We start from the raw sequence: 15,583 nt of genomic DNA on the forward strand, positions 1-15,583 counted from the left end.
TTCTTGACCCCTTCCCAGAACAGGAGACCTGGGGTCACTTGGTTAAGTGAGTAGGCAGCAGGTTTAAAACAAACAAAAGGTCCTGGTTCACACAACACATCCTCAGCTTGTGGGACTTGTTGTCAAGGGATGTCACGAAGCAGGAACAGGCAAAATACAGCCTGGGAACTGGATCCAGCCCATGGCTCGGTGGGACTCTTGGACAGGCTCCCAGCCTGTCGTGTCCCTCTGGATCCCCCTGCAGGTCTCTGAGTGTTGCTGCAAGTGAGTGGGGGGCAGGGCTGGAAGGGGAGGAGTCACCTGCTGCCACACCTCCAGCACAATCTCACAGCTCCTGTAGGCTAGTTTCCAGCCAATGGGAGCTGCCTCTTTGCAGGGCTGGCAGCACTTGAAGCCTCACCTCCCTGCCAAGCTTGCTGCATTCAGAGCATCCCATGGCTCCCCCAGCTGGCCTCTGGGGAAAGGGACAAGGGAGCAGGAGCTGCCCAGGTAAGTGCCTCCTGACCAGAACTTGTATGTGAAACCCACCTCCGCCCTAACCCTCTGCCTGCCCACCAAGCCCTCTGCTCCCGGACCCTGCACATCACTCTCCTGCCCTTGGTCACACCCTGAACCTGACAGCCACAACCTGGGGGGTGAACAAAGAGCAGATCACTCCATATTTGCCCTGTTCTATCAACTACCTCTGGGGCATCTGGCACTGGCCCCTGTTAGAAGACAAGGTGCTGGGTAAGATGAACCATTGGTTTCAGCCAGTCTGGCTGGTCTTATGTCTGGATGGATGGCTAGCCAGTGGGGTGCGGGTGGCTATCAGAGGGGTGTGACTGGCTAACTGACAGGGTGGGATGGCTAGCTGTGTATGGGTTGGCTATCTGATGGCTGGCTAGCTGAGGTGGTAACTGGCTAGCCAGCAGGGCAAGGTGGTTTGCTGGCTGGCTATGGTAGTGGCTAGCTAGCCAGTAGGGCAGAATATCTAGCTGGCTGGGGGGTGGCTAGTTCTGCATGGGTGTGGCTGGTGGGATGGCTGGCTAGCTAGGAGATAGCCATCCCACCCCTCGGCTAGCTACCTTCGTGGACGGCCAGCTATCTGAGGGTGTGGCGGTCAGCTGGGTGGAGAGGGAGGACTGGCAACGAGCGGGAAGGTGGCTAGCTGGGAGGTGCAGCTGGTTAGCCAGCCGGAGAGATGGCCAGCTGCTGGGGTGTGGCTGGCGAGCCAGCTGGGGGGGTGTGGCTAGCTGGAGGTGGGGTGGCCAGTTGGGGGGCTGGCCAGCTGGGGGTGTGGCTAGTTGGGGGTGGGGTGGCCAGCTGGGGGTGTGGCTAGTTGGGGGGCGGGGTGGCCAGCTGGGGGTGTGGCTAGCTGGCCAGCTGGAGGGCTGGCTAGCGTCCAGCAGACGGAACAATAAACGGCGGCGGCCCGGGGAGGCTCCGGTCGCCTTTAAGAGGCTCGCTCTGCCCAGCCCCGCCCTACCCCGCTCCGCCGCGTTGCGCCGGCCCCGCTCAGGGCGGGTCCGTCCCCGGGGACCGCGGGGGCGGGGCGCGGCGCGGAGCCGGCTCGGGGCGAGGCCGGAGGCAGAGCCCGGCCGGGGCTGGCACGGAGCGCGCTGGGGATGCTGCCACCGCTGCCCGGGGCGCGCTGCGATTAGCCGCTGGGCACTGGCCTGGCCAGCAGCCGGCGCTGGGAGCCCGGCTCGGCTCGGCCGCTTTGTTGCTGCTGCTGCCGCCGGATTTTCGAGGTGGAAGGAAAAATCCACGAGGGACCCTGCCCGCCTCCCCCATCCCCCGGGACTGAGAGGTGAGGGGCCGGGCCGGGCCGGGGATGGAGGGAGCAGGGGGTGGAGGGGCGCACCCTATGCTGGGGATGGGGGACTGGGAGCAGAGATGGAGGGGGCTGTCCAGTGCTGAGGATGGGGGAAAGGGATGAGCTGGGTAGCCCATGCGGGGCCTGGAGGAGTGGGGGTGGGGGTACCAGGAGGCACTCGGTGCTGGGGATGCGCGTGCTCGGGGGGGAGGTCTCAGTCCTGGTTTGTCCTGTGCACGTCACAATCACGGCTGGGCCAAGCTACAGAGTGGGGTTCACCCCCCCCCCAGGACAGGGGTGCAGGTAGCAGCGCTGACTCCCCCCTCTACCATCCCCCCACCTGTCCCCTGGTGCTAGGGCTGGTTTGTGTGCATGCGAGCAGAGCTGTTCCGTTTCCCCGTGTACTGAGTGCTGCTGGGGGGGGGGAGAGTCCCCCACCTGCCTGGGCAGGGTGAGTTTAGGGGGGTGGGAGGCTCCTGCCCCGTGGGAGGGGGTGGGGATGCAGTCGGAGTGATTAACCTGGGTTTTTGCAGTAGGGGCTGATGGAAAAGCTAAGCTGACTTGTTGTGTTGCAAGATTCTCCATTCCCATCTCCCCGGCTGAGCTGCCCCCCTCCTGCTTCCCCCAGGTGCCAAGACACCACTAGCAACATGGAGACTGCGGGATGTGGGGGAGAGGGATGGAAAGGCCAATATGGCTGAGGATGCTGGCAGCCTCGGCACAGATCTGTGCCCGCTCTGGTCCCTGCTGCATGCCCATCTGTGCTGGGCACGCAGTCCCCCAGGAGGGGCTGTGCTGGCTGCTTCCTCGTGCCCAGATCGCCTCCCTTGCCCTCAGGCAGTGCTGTCTGGGGGATGGCAGCATGCGGCGGACCAGGTGGCCTAGGTGGTGGGTCCTGGCCGCTGAGAGAGCGGGAGCCCTGGTGCAGGCGCTGGGTAGGGCCTTGCTCTGCCCATCTGCAAGATGGGGGCTGTGCTCAGAGATGCCAGTGGGAAGAAGCAGCTGTATCCAGGAAAGACCCTGTCTAGGGGCTGATGCAGGGGGTGCTCTCCTTGCACCAACTCAGGAGAAGGGAGAGCTGCCTTCCCCCCGCCCCCACGTCTGGGGGAGAGATGGGGATGAGCTGTGTGTTCCCCTCTTTAAACCCAGTTCTTCTCAGGATCTGCTCCGGTCTCACTGATCCCCCCCCCCGTTGCCCCCAGAGTCTCCCCACCCCCACTCTGCTGCTGGCTGGCACCAGGGGGTGAAGTCAGGATGTCTGTATCCCCACTGAGGTCCCTGGACAGCCTGGCCTGCCACACCTGTAGCTGGCACATGGAAGGGTGTTACTTCAGAAAGAACCACTGCTGCCCTGGGAGCTGGAGGTGGGGGAAGTTACACCCCCCTACCCCCATCTCTGTTCCTGTTTGCTGGCGAGGACTTTCCCACCAGCTGAGAAACCCCTCATTGTTACATGCGTGGCTGTGGCTACTCCATCTTTTTTGTTGGCGTGACAGGCGTGGAGGTCGCTGGGTGTTCCTGGGGCAGGGAGAGGAGGGGGATGTAGCAGGAGGGTCAGGTGAAATCCACCCCTGTGCACAGAGTCTCTGAACCCCGAGTGAAGCTGGGCTGGTTGGCTGAGGCTCCCAACAAGAGGGGTTCAGCTCATATCAGACTGTGCTGGGAGCTCATCTGAGAACCCACCAGCTCATTTCATTCACTGAGCTGCCACTCCCCCCAGCAGTGCTGGGTTTGAACTAGTGGACTGGAGGAAAAGCCTGTGAGGTGCATCTGCATGTGGGGAGAGAGAATTACTGCTCTAGGTCCCATTCCCAGAGCCCCTGCCTGCACCCAGGGTGTGGAGGCAGCCAGCTCAGTTCATGATAGGGGAAAGAGGTGGTAATTGCTCCTGGAGGGGTCCAGCCTGCAGCCTCCCTCAGATCCTTCTGTAGAAGGCATGTTGGGGAGAGCTGTCTCTTTGCCAGCCTGGGGATGGGGGAATGAGCCATGGCCTTGGCTTCCCCCATCAGAATAGGCTGCAGCGCTTCACAGAGCCCAGCAGGGGGCACTGCACACCACCACTACGGCCTCCTCTGCTGGGGTGGCCCGCAGGCAATATCTCAGATGAGTGGTCATGGGCAGGTCACCCTGCTCTGGCCCTTCCCTGCCTGGGGAGACCCAGAAGCTCTGGGAGTGATGGCGGACAGGAGCCGGCCCCGTTTTTCCCAGGTGGGGGAGATGGTGAATATGGGTCCAAGATCACCTTGGCCACCCTTCCTGATCAGCCCAGTGACCATCTAACTTCACGCCCTGGCTCCAGCCACACTGACGGTTCTGGTTTCCTGCCTCTAGCAATTGCCAATCACAGCTCTTCATGGGGATGCAAAACCCCTCCCTGAAACGCTGTAGCCTGTTGCAGAGGAGGGGGGGAGGTCCCTTTCTGAACCCAAGTGGGGGGACTATTTCCATGCTGTGGGATCCACCCCCACACATTCACTTTCCCGGGCTACTGGGGTTGCGGGGGAGGGGGTGCATGGCCACTAAGGGGTCAAGCTGCCACATGTCCCTTTCCTTGAACATTGCATACGCTCAAACCTGGTTGCACTTCTGCAGGGCATTTGTTTGCTAGCATAAAGGGGAAGGGATAGTGCGGTGACAGGGCAAAGAAGTGTTTTTGGTTTTTGGGGTGGCGGGAGTGCAGGCCTGACTCCCTGCCTGGTTGGGGTTGGATGCTTCAGAAAGTATCAGCATCTCCATATCGTGTGCTGGGGAAAGAGGCACTTGAAGGTCCTGGGTAGAAGCAGAGGTGACAGTGGGATTCTTCTCCAAGTGCTGGGCTGCGTAAAGAGGTTTAGGGCTCAGATGCTGTTGGAAATGGATCTTTGATGTGATTTCCCTGCACCTGCCATGGGGCAGGGGGATTAAATATGTCTTGGTCTTTTCCCACCTTTCAAGGAACACTTTATGGACCTGCAGCAGACCCATGCTCTGGGGCTGTTGCCTTTGGGGAGAAAGTCAGAGATGTCAGCTTCCCTGTGCCATCGGGCTTTATACTTCACAGATGGGCCCCTCCTTCCTCCTAGGCATTCTGGGTAGCATAGTCCAAAAGGCATTTCCTGTTGCGCTAAGGGTGACTATAATTAGACCCGCCACTAGGGGGGTAAGAGAAACAAGGTGGGTAAATCTGACTCCATTTGGTGGCTAGGGATCGTTGTGCTGGGTGGGTAAGGACTGGGCTCGTGGCATGGTTTTGTGTGTGCGCGTGCATGGACAGGAATGATAGGACTGGACTAGCTGGGGGGTTGGAGCAAGATGCACTGGCAGGGCTGTGGAACCTTCCCATTGGCTGGGAACAGAGAACTGTAGCCAATGGGAGCTGTGAGTGGCTGTCACTGTAGATGCATGAGTAAACCAAGCTTCTGGTGGCCTGCCAGGGGCTAACCTTGATGAAATGCATCTGGGTCATGGGTTCCCCAGCCCGGCTGCAAGGGATGCGGGCTGGGAGTCAGGGTGAGTCTCATTGGCAGAGTGGTGCAGAGGACAATCAGGGGATGCCAGGGTAATTCTTGCCCCCAAGGGAGTTTCTGTGCTGGATGGAAGTTTGCTTGCAAAATGCTTTGAGGTGCTGGGTGGTGCACGAGGGGCGGCTCCATATCTTGGTTCTCAGCTTCTTGACCGGGGCGGGGGGGGAGGGTGTGTGTGTGTGAGAGAAGGTGGGAGCTCGGAGCATATGCTGCTGCAGCTCTAGTAATGACAGCCCTGCCATTGCAGGCTAGTGCATGGGCCTGGGAGCCAGTGCCTGTCCTCTGGTATATTTCAAACACCACCCCACCAAATGAGCAGGGCCAGGCAGCTTGGTGGCAGTTACACTCATGCCAGGAAGGGAGGGGATTCATTTCCATGGGCATCAGAGGGACGTGAACCCCAAAGCAAGAGGGGACTCACTGGAGATGCTTCATGGGGTTGGTCCTGGGAGAAAGGGGATCCTTATTAGTGTCACAGTTGTGCCTCCTGGACCCAGCTGAAATTGGGGCACCATCATGTCAGGCGCAGGCCCTGCTCCAGGCAGCTCTGCCTAAACAGGGACAGAAGGAGGGGAAACTGAGGCCCATGGAGGGCAAGTGCCTTGTCTATGGTGACACAGTGGTGCTGGGAATAGAGCCCAGGGGTTCCGAGTCCCAGGCCAGTGCTCTATCCATTAGGTCATGCTGTCCATGGAATGAAGTGAGCCATTAGGGAAAGGCTGCTGAGAGTGAGCTCTCCTCAGCTGGGGGATTGTCTCCTGGTGCTCAGTGACATTCTCCCTGGAGCAGTTCTGGGTGGTGGAAGAACCAGGTTGACTGGGCTGTGGGATCCATCTCTGCTGTGAGGGAGGTGAAGCCATGCCTGGATGTAGGGTTGCTTTGGGGCCAAGATGAAGAGGCATTGGCAGATGTCTGTGTGGGTTCTCCTGGGCCGGACATACTGAATGTGTTACCCACTGCCCCTGGATCAGGGTCACACTGCCCTGAACACACTTCCATAAACAGTGCTACAGGCTTCCTTCAATGGGCTGTGTGCCTGTGCCAGACAGCCAAGTTACAACTGGTGCAAAGGTGGACATGGTTTAGAATCCCTGCCTGAGGAAGGCGGGTCGGGGGCAGATGTTATCATTCCCCTGTAACAGAAAAGGAAACTGAGGCACAGAGCAGGAAGTGATTTGCCTGAATCTGTACAGTGAGTCAGTGGCAGAGGAGGGAATAGAACCCAGCTGCCCTGACTCCCTGTGTCCTGCTCTTGGGCTTAGCCCATTTCACTTCCACAGCCAGGAGCCCTTGATCCTAACCAGTAGCTGGAATTCCATCTCCACAGCCAGGACTGGAACCCAGGCCTCCCGACTTCTGAACTTAAAGCCTAGAGCACACTCCCCTGCCCCGGGGAACCTCTCTGCACCCTTGCCCATGCCTCTAAATTGTTTGCAAGATTTACCTTTAAATGCAGGCAGGTTTGATGCTTCCCCATATGCTACAATTAGGACATGCCCTCTCCCAGTGGGAGGATTGTGCAGAGGGGGTGGGGAGTGCTATGCAGGGGGAGAGAGCAAGCTCAGAAAGGAAGGATGGCCCAGTGGTTAAGGCTCTGGCCTGGGATGTGGGAAAGATGATGCTGGGGACTGCCTGGGGCGTAGCTGGACCATATTTTGTCCCAGCCTGGGGCAGGTAATCCAGCAGCAGCTGGCCATGAAGGGGACAGAGCATCACTGGCTATCCAGAGCCTGCATACTCTGAGAGCCAAGAACCCAGAGCAGGGAGCCAGGCCAGCTGCAAGGGGTGGGAGCCACCACTGTGGGGTGAGTATGAGGTGGTTTTATTCTACAATTTCCACCCCCACCTATCTGCTGGGGGCAGGACCCAACTTTCCCCTTCTGGCCCCACACAATCCCTGCTTGTGCAGATCACCTGAAAGGTATTTAGGTCATGGGAATTAGGTGCCAAAATACCACTGAAGAACTCTGTGCCTCAGTTTCCCATCTGTACAATGGGGTTAATAGCCTGGTCCTGCCTCCTGGAGGTTGTAAAGATAAATACGTTGAAGGCTATAAGGTGCTCAGACATTGTAACAGTGCCAGGTAAGTACCTTAGATAGGCAGAGCTTGAGGGAAAGTTGTTAGAGGATGGCTATATTAATAGGCAAGGTGGCAGTAGACAGAGCTCAGAAATCTGCAGGGCTGATTTGGCAGGCGGGCTGTATTGAAAGCTGTATTAAACTTGTAAGCCAGTCTCTTAAATCAACAGGCATTTTCCTGGTCCTGCTGGCAGGCTAGGGAACTCTGACACCCCAATTCCACGCTTCCCTGCAACCAGTCTTAGAGGAGTTGGAGTAGAGTGGAGCAACTTGGGCCTTGCTGCCTTAGGGAGCAGCCTGCTTTTTTCTTTTTCTCTCGCTGGTTTTGGTTTCTGGTGCAGTTAGGTGCTGTTAAGCAAGGATGAGAATCCCTGTTGTACCTGGCGCTGGCTTGGAAAATTTGTTTTCTATCTGAGTCTCATGATAGCTGATGGTTTTTCTGAAAGTCCTGATCTTTCAGAAAAGAGCCTTATTCCCCCCCGCCACCAAGCAGTGGCTAGAGAAACTCTGCTTCCATTGAATAAAATAACATCCATTTCTAGGTCTTGAGATGAAGAGGGAAGAGCTTAAAACAACCCCAATCCAGAAGGCCAATGAAAAGAACCCAACACTTTTTTTTAGTCTCCTAGTTTTTTAAAACCGAGCTAGTGATTTAGTGGGGTTCATGGGTGAATTTCTGGGAGGGCTATAACTGCATAGCTTCTAAAATGTACCTGTGCGAAAAGGTGCATGTTACTGCTGTTGCTAAAATATTTAATTTCCGCAAAGGGGGTAATTCCAGAGCCACAAGGGGTTTTGCTGGCTCCAAAGAAATAAGCATGAATGGGGGCACATCCCAGGTACCCGGAAACGAGGCTCAAACTCAGCCAGAAGTTGCAGCTCCATGCATAGAATTCTAGGGCTGGAAGGGACCTCAGGAGGTCATCTAGGCCAGCCCCCTGCTTCAAGCAGGATCAACCCCAACTAAACCATCCCTGCCAGGACTTAAAAACCTCTAGGGATGGAGATTCCACCACCTGTCTAGGTGACACATTCCAGTGCTTCACCACCCTCCTGGTGAAATAATTTTTCCTAATATCCAACCTACACTTCCCCCTCTAACTTCAGAACAAGGAGCAATGGTCTGTCCTCTGTCACTGAGAGCAGCCTCTCTCCATCCTCTTTAAAGCCGTCTTTCAGAAAGGTGAAGGCTGCTGTCAAACTGCTGCTCACTCTTGTCTTCTGCAAATTAAATAAACCCAAATCTCTCAGCTGCTCCTCGTCAGTCATGTGCTCCAGCCTTCCAATCATTTTCATTGCCTTCTGCTGAACCCTCTCCAATGCACCCACATCCTTTCTATACTGGGGGGCCAAGAACTGGATGTAATGAATGAAATACTCTGTCTGCGCTATGTGGGGGTGAAGGATGTGTGTCTGACTAGCTGGTCCTTGGGTGACTTGACAGCCCTACATGGGGAAAGAGATTATACACGGCAGAAGCCTTTGAATCCAAGAGCCAAAGTCCTCGAGCTGAACCTTGGCTGACTGTTGCAGCAACTTACACTGTAGGGCAAACTAGATATGTGTAATGGGCTCTTCTGGCCTTAAAAGTCTTTAACCCCCACCCCTACTTGCCATCCATAGAGGGAGCTAGTGGTTACGGCATTGTTGGAATGTGAAAGATGCCGGTTCAAGTCCCTAAAGGGATTTACAAGTACTCACTAAAATGAGAGACGCACGTACCTACCTTTGTTCACTAGAGGCATGAACTCCCCCTGCTAATAGGAGCCTTATTTCCCTCTCCCTCGCAACCCCCCCGCTGGCCCTGCACACTCCAACTGCTGCAGCCTGAACCCTCCGCCGTCCGCCCCACAGACCCAACGCACCACCAGGTTTTAACCTTCCCACCCCCCACCGCAACCCAAAGTTCACTTACCTTTCAAAAGCAGCGCCCCATGCTGCCACTCCCATGCCAGGTTAGGAGCATTAGGACTCGGAGACTTTTGCGTGTATTTTAATGGGAATTTAACGTCCCTCTGAGTTTTTGCCTACGGCCAGAAAGCTGGGAACCAATTGTACTCCTAGCATGAGGGATGAGCGTAGTCCCTGATCAGGAACTCAGGGGCCTGATCCTAGGCAGCATTTGTTGTAAGCTGAACTCATGGGCAGCTGTCCTGGAGAGATTCAGACATGGCCCAGCTGCTTAGCGGAGGGCCCACAGCTGGCAGCCTGTGTTTCTGCTGGTGGTGCATGTCTGCACATGCCTTAGCGCACAGAATAAAACTTATTCCACCCTGGATGGAAAAAAAAGAGGGAACCCTGACCGCAGGCCCTTTGGGAATCCCCTGTGAGCTGTAGCCCAGCTGTGGTGCGCAGGCTTTGATCAGAAATCCCTTCCCGCAGCAAGCTGCAATCGCCCTGTGTGTGCAAAAACATGCAAGGGAGCTGTCTCAGCAGCTGCTCATTAGTTCCAGGGGCAGCCGCTTTTGCTGCTCAGGTTCATGGGCTCAGACCTCGCTGGGGTCCTGAATAGCCCTGGTCACGGCAGACACTTTCCCTCCTGGCATCACACTGTTCCAACCAAAGGGGTAAAAGTGGGGTGAGAAGGGGCCTTACTGTCACCCCACCCCACTGTGGTGCTCACCCCCACTCTGAGCTCGGGGGTGAGGAGCTGAGGCTGGGAACTGGCATGTGTTCAGGGGTTGGTTCTTTGCCTGGATGCTAGAGCAGCTCCCTGCAGGCTGCTCACGTGGTATGAGGGGGTGCAGTCCAGAGAGGAAAAGGAAGGGGGTATATTGGGGATACACTGAGTCTCAGCACCTGGGGGCTTGTGATCAGCATTATCCCTGGTTTGCAGATCCAGGAGGACTCTGCTGCCGCCTGGCCAGGAATCTCCATGGCCGGGGTCTCTTTAAGGCAGCTCCCAGGACAAAGCGGGGGTGGGGGGTGGCTGTTGTACACTGCTCCATCTCCCTGTTCCAGCTCAGAGGCAGGGCCTGCCAGCTGGTGGGGTCTCTGCTGCCCATCTGTGCAGCCTGGGCCTAGCTAATGAGGCCTGAGGTGGCGGGGCGGGGGGGCCGTGTCTCAACCTCCTTTCTTTACCCCCCTCCCCCGCCTCCATTGATTGATTTGCAGGGTGGGAGCAGAGACGTGGCTGGCTGGGGGGCAGAGGTGCGTGCGCAGGCGGAGACTGGACAGGGCTGTGCAGCCGAATGTGAGACCGGAGCCGAAAAATCCATTAGTGCCCATTATGGTGGGGGAGGGGAGCTCCCAGGGGCATGGGGGGGAGGGGAGCTGGTTATCGTACAAGGCTGCCACAGCATGGCTGGTCCCTTCTGCTCTTCGCTCTGGGGCTGGGGGCTGTGCCACAGGGGCGGGCACGTTGGGGCTCCTGGGAGTTGGGACACCTGAGTTCTCGTGCAAACTACGGAAGGGAAGTGGGGCCTAGTAGTTAGTGTGGTGGGGCTGGGAGTCAGGACTTGTGGGTTATCATCCCAGCCCTCAAGTAGGGTGTGTATGCATTACAGCTGCAGGGCTGGAAGCCAGGATGCCTGGGTTCTATTACTGGCTCTGCGAGAGCGGTGGGGTTGAGGGGGTTAGAGCAAGGTTTGGCAGCCAGGACTCCTGATTCAAGCCAAGCTCTGTTATGGCCACTGGGTGACTGGCTCAGTCGCTGTCCCTTGGTTTCTATTATTTGCAGTGTATAGACGCTCCCGTCCCTGAGCCTGACCCCCCCCCTTGTGCTAGGTGCTGTACAAATAGAAGAAAAGAGTTTCCCTGCCCGCAAGACGCTTGTAAGCAGATTGGGGCTTTGCCTGGAGTCATTTCTCACCTGCCAGGCTGCTGAAAACTCTCCCTGTTGTCTCAGCCATCACTTTCTACCTCCAGCTCCTCCGCTAATAACCTGCCCCTGGACCCACTGGGCCTGTACTCCCTACTTCAACCTCCTCCTGTTGCTAGGATCCCAACTCTGCCCCCTCACTGTGAGGATCATGACCACAATCCCTGGCGCTTATCAGCCCTCTGCCTCAGTCAGTCTCTGTGCTTCAACAGCAGTAGCTTAAACCCTGTTTTCTAGGTGGCAAAACTGAGACACAGAACAGGGCAGTGACTTGGCCAAAGTCATCCAGAGTCAAAGAGGGGAGTATGGCCTAGGTCTCCTTAGTCTGAGCCCAGGGCTGTACCCGTCAGGTGACCCTGCTTAGAAGGGAGTATACTCCTGTGTCCTCCTTGCGCTCCCCCACCCTTTAATCTCTGACACATCCTGCTGTTGTGCCCAGCTGATCTGCGGTGGGGGTCACCTGGCTGGAGGTACGTGCTGGTCCCTGGAGGGCTGCTTTCTAGGTCTGTCCATCTCCAGCTGCTCAATCCCAGCAAGCAACAGCTAAAACCACAGGGAGGGTTCCCTGGTGTTACTTGGCTGGGTAGAGATCTGGCTGGAGGTGGCACAGGGCTGTCACGTGATCGTGAAGGGCGGGGGGGGGGGGGAGAATGCCCCATCCCATCAGACCCCCCCGCATCCTCAGGCTCTTTAGACAGTCTCAGGTCCTGGAGAGGTGTAAGTAGGACTGTTTAAACACCCAGCTGTGGGCTCCAGGGCAAGGTGGGAGAGGGGCCTGGGTCCACACTCTAAATGGGCAGGGCCAAGGGGAGAGGGGGCGGGGCCAAGGATGGTGGGTGGGGCCAAGAACAGTCAAGTTCCCAGCACCATCCACACCATGGTACTGGGGGCCCCCGCATGCACACCATCACAGCTCTGCACAGCTGGAGCAGTACGCCACTGCATTCAAGAGGGACCTGGAGCTCCAGACCCATCTGAAAAGCCAAATCCAGAGGCGACTGCCCCCTCCCCCAATCAGCTGGCTTGTAAATTCTTTATTTTTACAATACCAGAGAGACGAACATATGTGAGACTGTCTTCCCCTGTGAGCCCAGGAGAGAGTGCACCTTTCTGGGAGTCGGGAATTCAAATCTCAGCTCCATAAGGTGGCTTCACGGTCTTGTCCACGCTGCCTGTCAGAGCGGACGGGCCGGAATGACAGCCTTGCTTATGCTGTTGATAACCGACCCCCATAACCATCCTCTGCTCTCTTGGAAAACATTTCAAGGCTTGTGGCGGTACCGCGCCACAGGCAAGCGAAAGGGCGACATCCCTAGGCCACGTGCTCCAAGCCAGGGGCAGAGGGCTGGTCCCAGAAGCCAACTGCCTTGTGGCAGAGAGTTGGATGCACTCTTCCAAGTGTGTTAGCTGCAACGGCATATCTGTGCTAGCCGTCATTCCTTCTGCTTGTGCTGTGAGGTCGTGCCCCAGGGCATGGGGTTTGGCCTGTCCCAAAAGTTCTGCTCTTTTTTTTTTTTTTTTTACCACTTTGCTTGCTCTTTGTTTTAATGAGACATCAGTGGATGCATGTGCAAATATCAGCCTGACCCTCTGCTTCACTTCCCATCTCTAAAATGAAGGGTGATGGGTCCAGTTTTCAAAAGCAATGGGATTTCCACACCCGAGTGATTTGAGTGCAACATCCCCTTTAATTTATTCCATTTGTGCAGAATAAATTTTATTGAGCACTGCAGTGTGCACCACCACCAGAAATATGCTGCCAATGGTGGGTGCAGCAGGTGTCCTCCTAATCATTTGTGTGTCTCCTAGGCAGCCACCCAAATGCTCATCTTATAGGGAACGCTGCTTGGGGCCCCTGCCCAGGCCCTTGCTGGTTCCCTGGAGTGGTGGGAGGATAAAATCAGGAATTTTGCCCAGGTACCTAGTGAAATCCTCTGGGGCTCCTAAGCACCAAAGATGATCATAAGGGTCATGACTGAGCCCCTGTGCCAGGAGCTCCAGGAGTCGTGGCACTTGGTTCTTGTTCTAACCACTATCCCGGAGCCAGGCAAGGAACCCACGAGCCCTGACATGCTGGGGTTGGAGGGGGTGTGATAAATGAGGATGGGGGGGTCACTTGCTGAATGAAGGTGAAAAGAAATCTTGCAAAGCTGCTTATCCAGGGCACAGGATGGCGGGTGCCCCCCGAGTGAGGCCAGGGGTCCTCTGGATAAAGTAGTAGGTGATTGTGGGATTGGATGCACAGTGCAGGGGCAGAAGGCAGCTGAATTAAAGGGGCACATGTACCCTTAGGCTCTTACCTGTGGCGCTTGCATCAAGTGCTTAAATAAGCAACCTGGCCACCAACCAGGGACCTACAGAGCTAACAGCTGTCAGATGCCCTAGTTTGAATTGCTGCTCTGTGAGCAGGGCTGTACCACCTTGCCTCTGCTGTGGAGGGGGTACAGAGGGGAACCTCTAGCACTCCCCATGGGGTTGTCCACACTTTGGACACTGAATGTGGCTCAGTCTCTGGGATTGTCACTGGTGTTTCAGTGGTTTGTGTTCTGCTCGGAAGACCAGCCCTTCAAAGTTGTCTCCATGCATGAGATGAGTTTTTGATGGCTCTCAGCTTCCACTGGCTGGCAGATGCAGCAGAGGGATCTACATTGGCATGGGCCCTAGAGATGAGCCTGCCCCTTAAGGGCATCCCTGCTGCTCCTGTGGAATGCCAAGCAGCTGGAGGGCATGTCAGAAGTGCAAGTGGCTGTACATCCCTCTAGCAAGAGCTCGCCTATCTGACCTCACTCCCCATGTGTAGCTGCATCCAGTTGCTGCAGGAATGGCTTTATCAGAGGGAGGCTTGTACCAGGGTGTTTGAGCTGAGTTGGTCCTGGGACTAGTCACATACACCCCCCTCAGCGTACATATGCCAGGGCTCAACAACCAGGATAGCAAGAAGAGCAATTTTTTTTCCAATTAGGTAAAAAACTCAATAATTCAAGAGCTGCAATGCATGTGACTGAGACAGTCCTTAATAAACAACATCCAACCCTAATTTTTGTAACCCCTGTGCACCCACAGATTTGTGATACAATACATGTTTACTGCAGGACTTACACACACTTTTTACAAACTGTATTTCCTCACACTTGACAGTGGTACTAACACACACATCTTCCTGGCTTTCACTCCCGAACCGTCCACCTCTCTCTCTCTCTCTCTCTCTCTCTCTGGAGGATGCTAGGGGGAGTTATCCAGTGTTTCGAGATCACAACTCTTTTGATAGGAGTTGTTCATTTCTTGGGCTTTTAGACATTGATCAAAAATAATCAGGAGGGTTTTTACTTTGCAGTTACAGCGGCGGGAGCCACAAATTCCTGAAAGAGGTGAACGTGCAGGTTGCAGACCCCTGGCCTAGGTGACCAGTTTTTACTTCAGGCTAAAATCCCACTGTAGATTAGGCCCTGTCCTCCCTTGAGACTTGATTTTTTTTTTTTTTTTTCCAAACAGAGCTCAGCACTGAGCTGCTGGCACTACGAACCCCCTTTCCCCAAACTGTTTGGAACCCTCCCTTGCCCCGGGAGTGCGGGCTGGGTAGCCCCAGCACTCAGCAATCATGGGTCAGGCCTCTCAGAAACCACAGGCTTGGCTTAAACTCATGAGATCAAAATAACAGTGATTAACGTCCAGTTCGTTGTATTGAGCTTCTGAGCCCCTGTGGGGAGAGGGGCTGGCTTTTCCCTACCCTCATGAGGGCTAGATGCTTGCTTCCCATTTGGAAAGGAAACCTCAGATTCTTTTCCTTCAGGGCTCTGGCTCTGCAGAAACACTGAACGGGGTTTAGATGGACCACTGGACTGACCCAGTAGGGTCACTCTTATGTTCTTGCATCATGCCATGACTCCAGGAGCTGGAGCTTGAAGGGGGGAAAAGGCTGAAGATCATGTGACTGATGAGATAATTGTGAGAGCTGGCGATGCTGCCAGAGTCTCGGCCTGGGATTTTTAAACACAGAGCTCCTGCCCTCTCCTGACTGTGGTATTTAGGAATTGCACATTTTAATTATCCCTCTTTGGTGTTAGTAGAGACAAGTGACAAAGTGGTTAGGGCACTAATGTGGGGTTTGACAGCTAGGCATTCAATTGCTGGCTCTGTTACCAATCTCCTAGGTAAACTTCATTGATTCAAAGGCCAAATGTGATCCTCTTTTCTCACCTCTTGTATAACACAGACCATGGGACTTCGTTGAACGAACTCCAGTTTGTGTTGGATCAGCTATTTATAGCAAAAGCTCCGATCCTGAGTTCACAATCGCCTGGGAGAGAGAACCAACCATGACCCTTAGGAAGTTGTTCCAATAGCTATTACACTGACTGTTGTGTGTTTTGGTGTGTGTTTTT

Source organism: Carettochelys insculpta, chromosome 29 (assembly GCF_033958435.1).
Source record: "Carettochelys insculpta isolate YL-2023 chromosome 29, ASM3395843v1, whole genome shotgun sequence".
In the NCBI taxonomy this organism is placed as follows: domain Eukaryota; kingdom Metazoa; phylum Chordata; order Testudines; family Carettochelyidae; genus Carettochelys; species Carettochelys insculpta.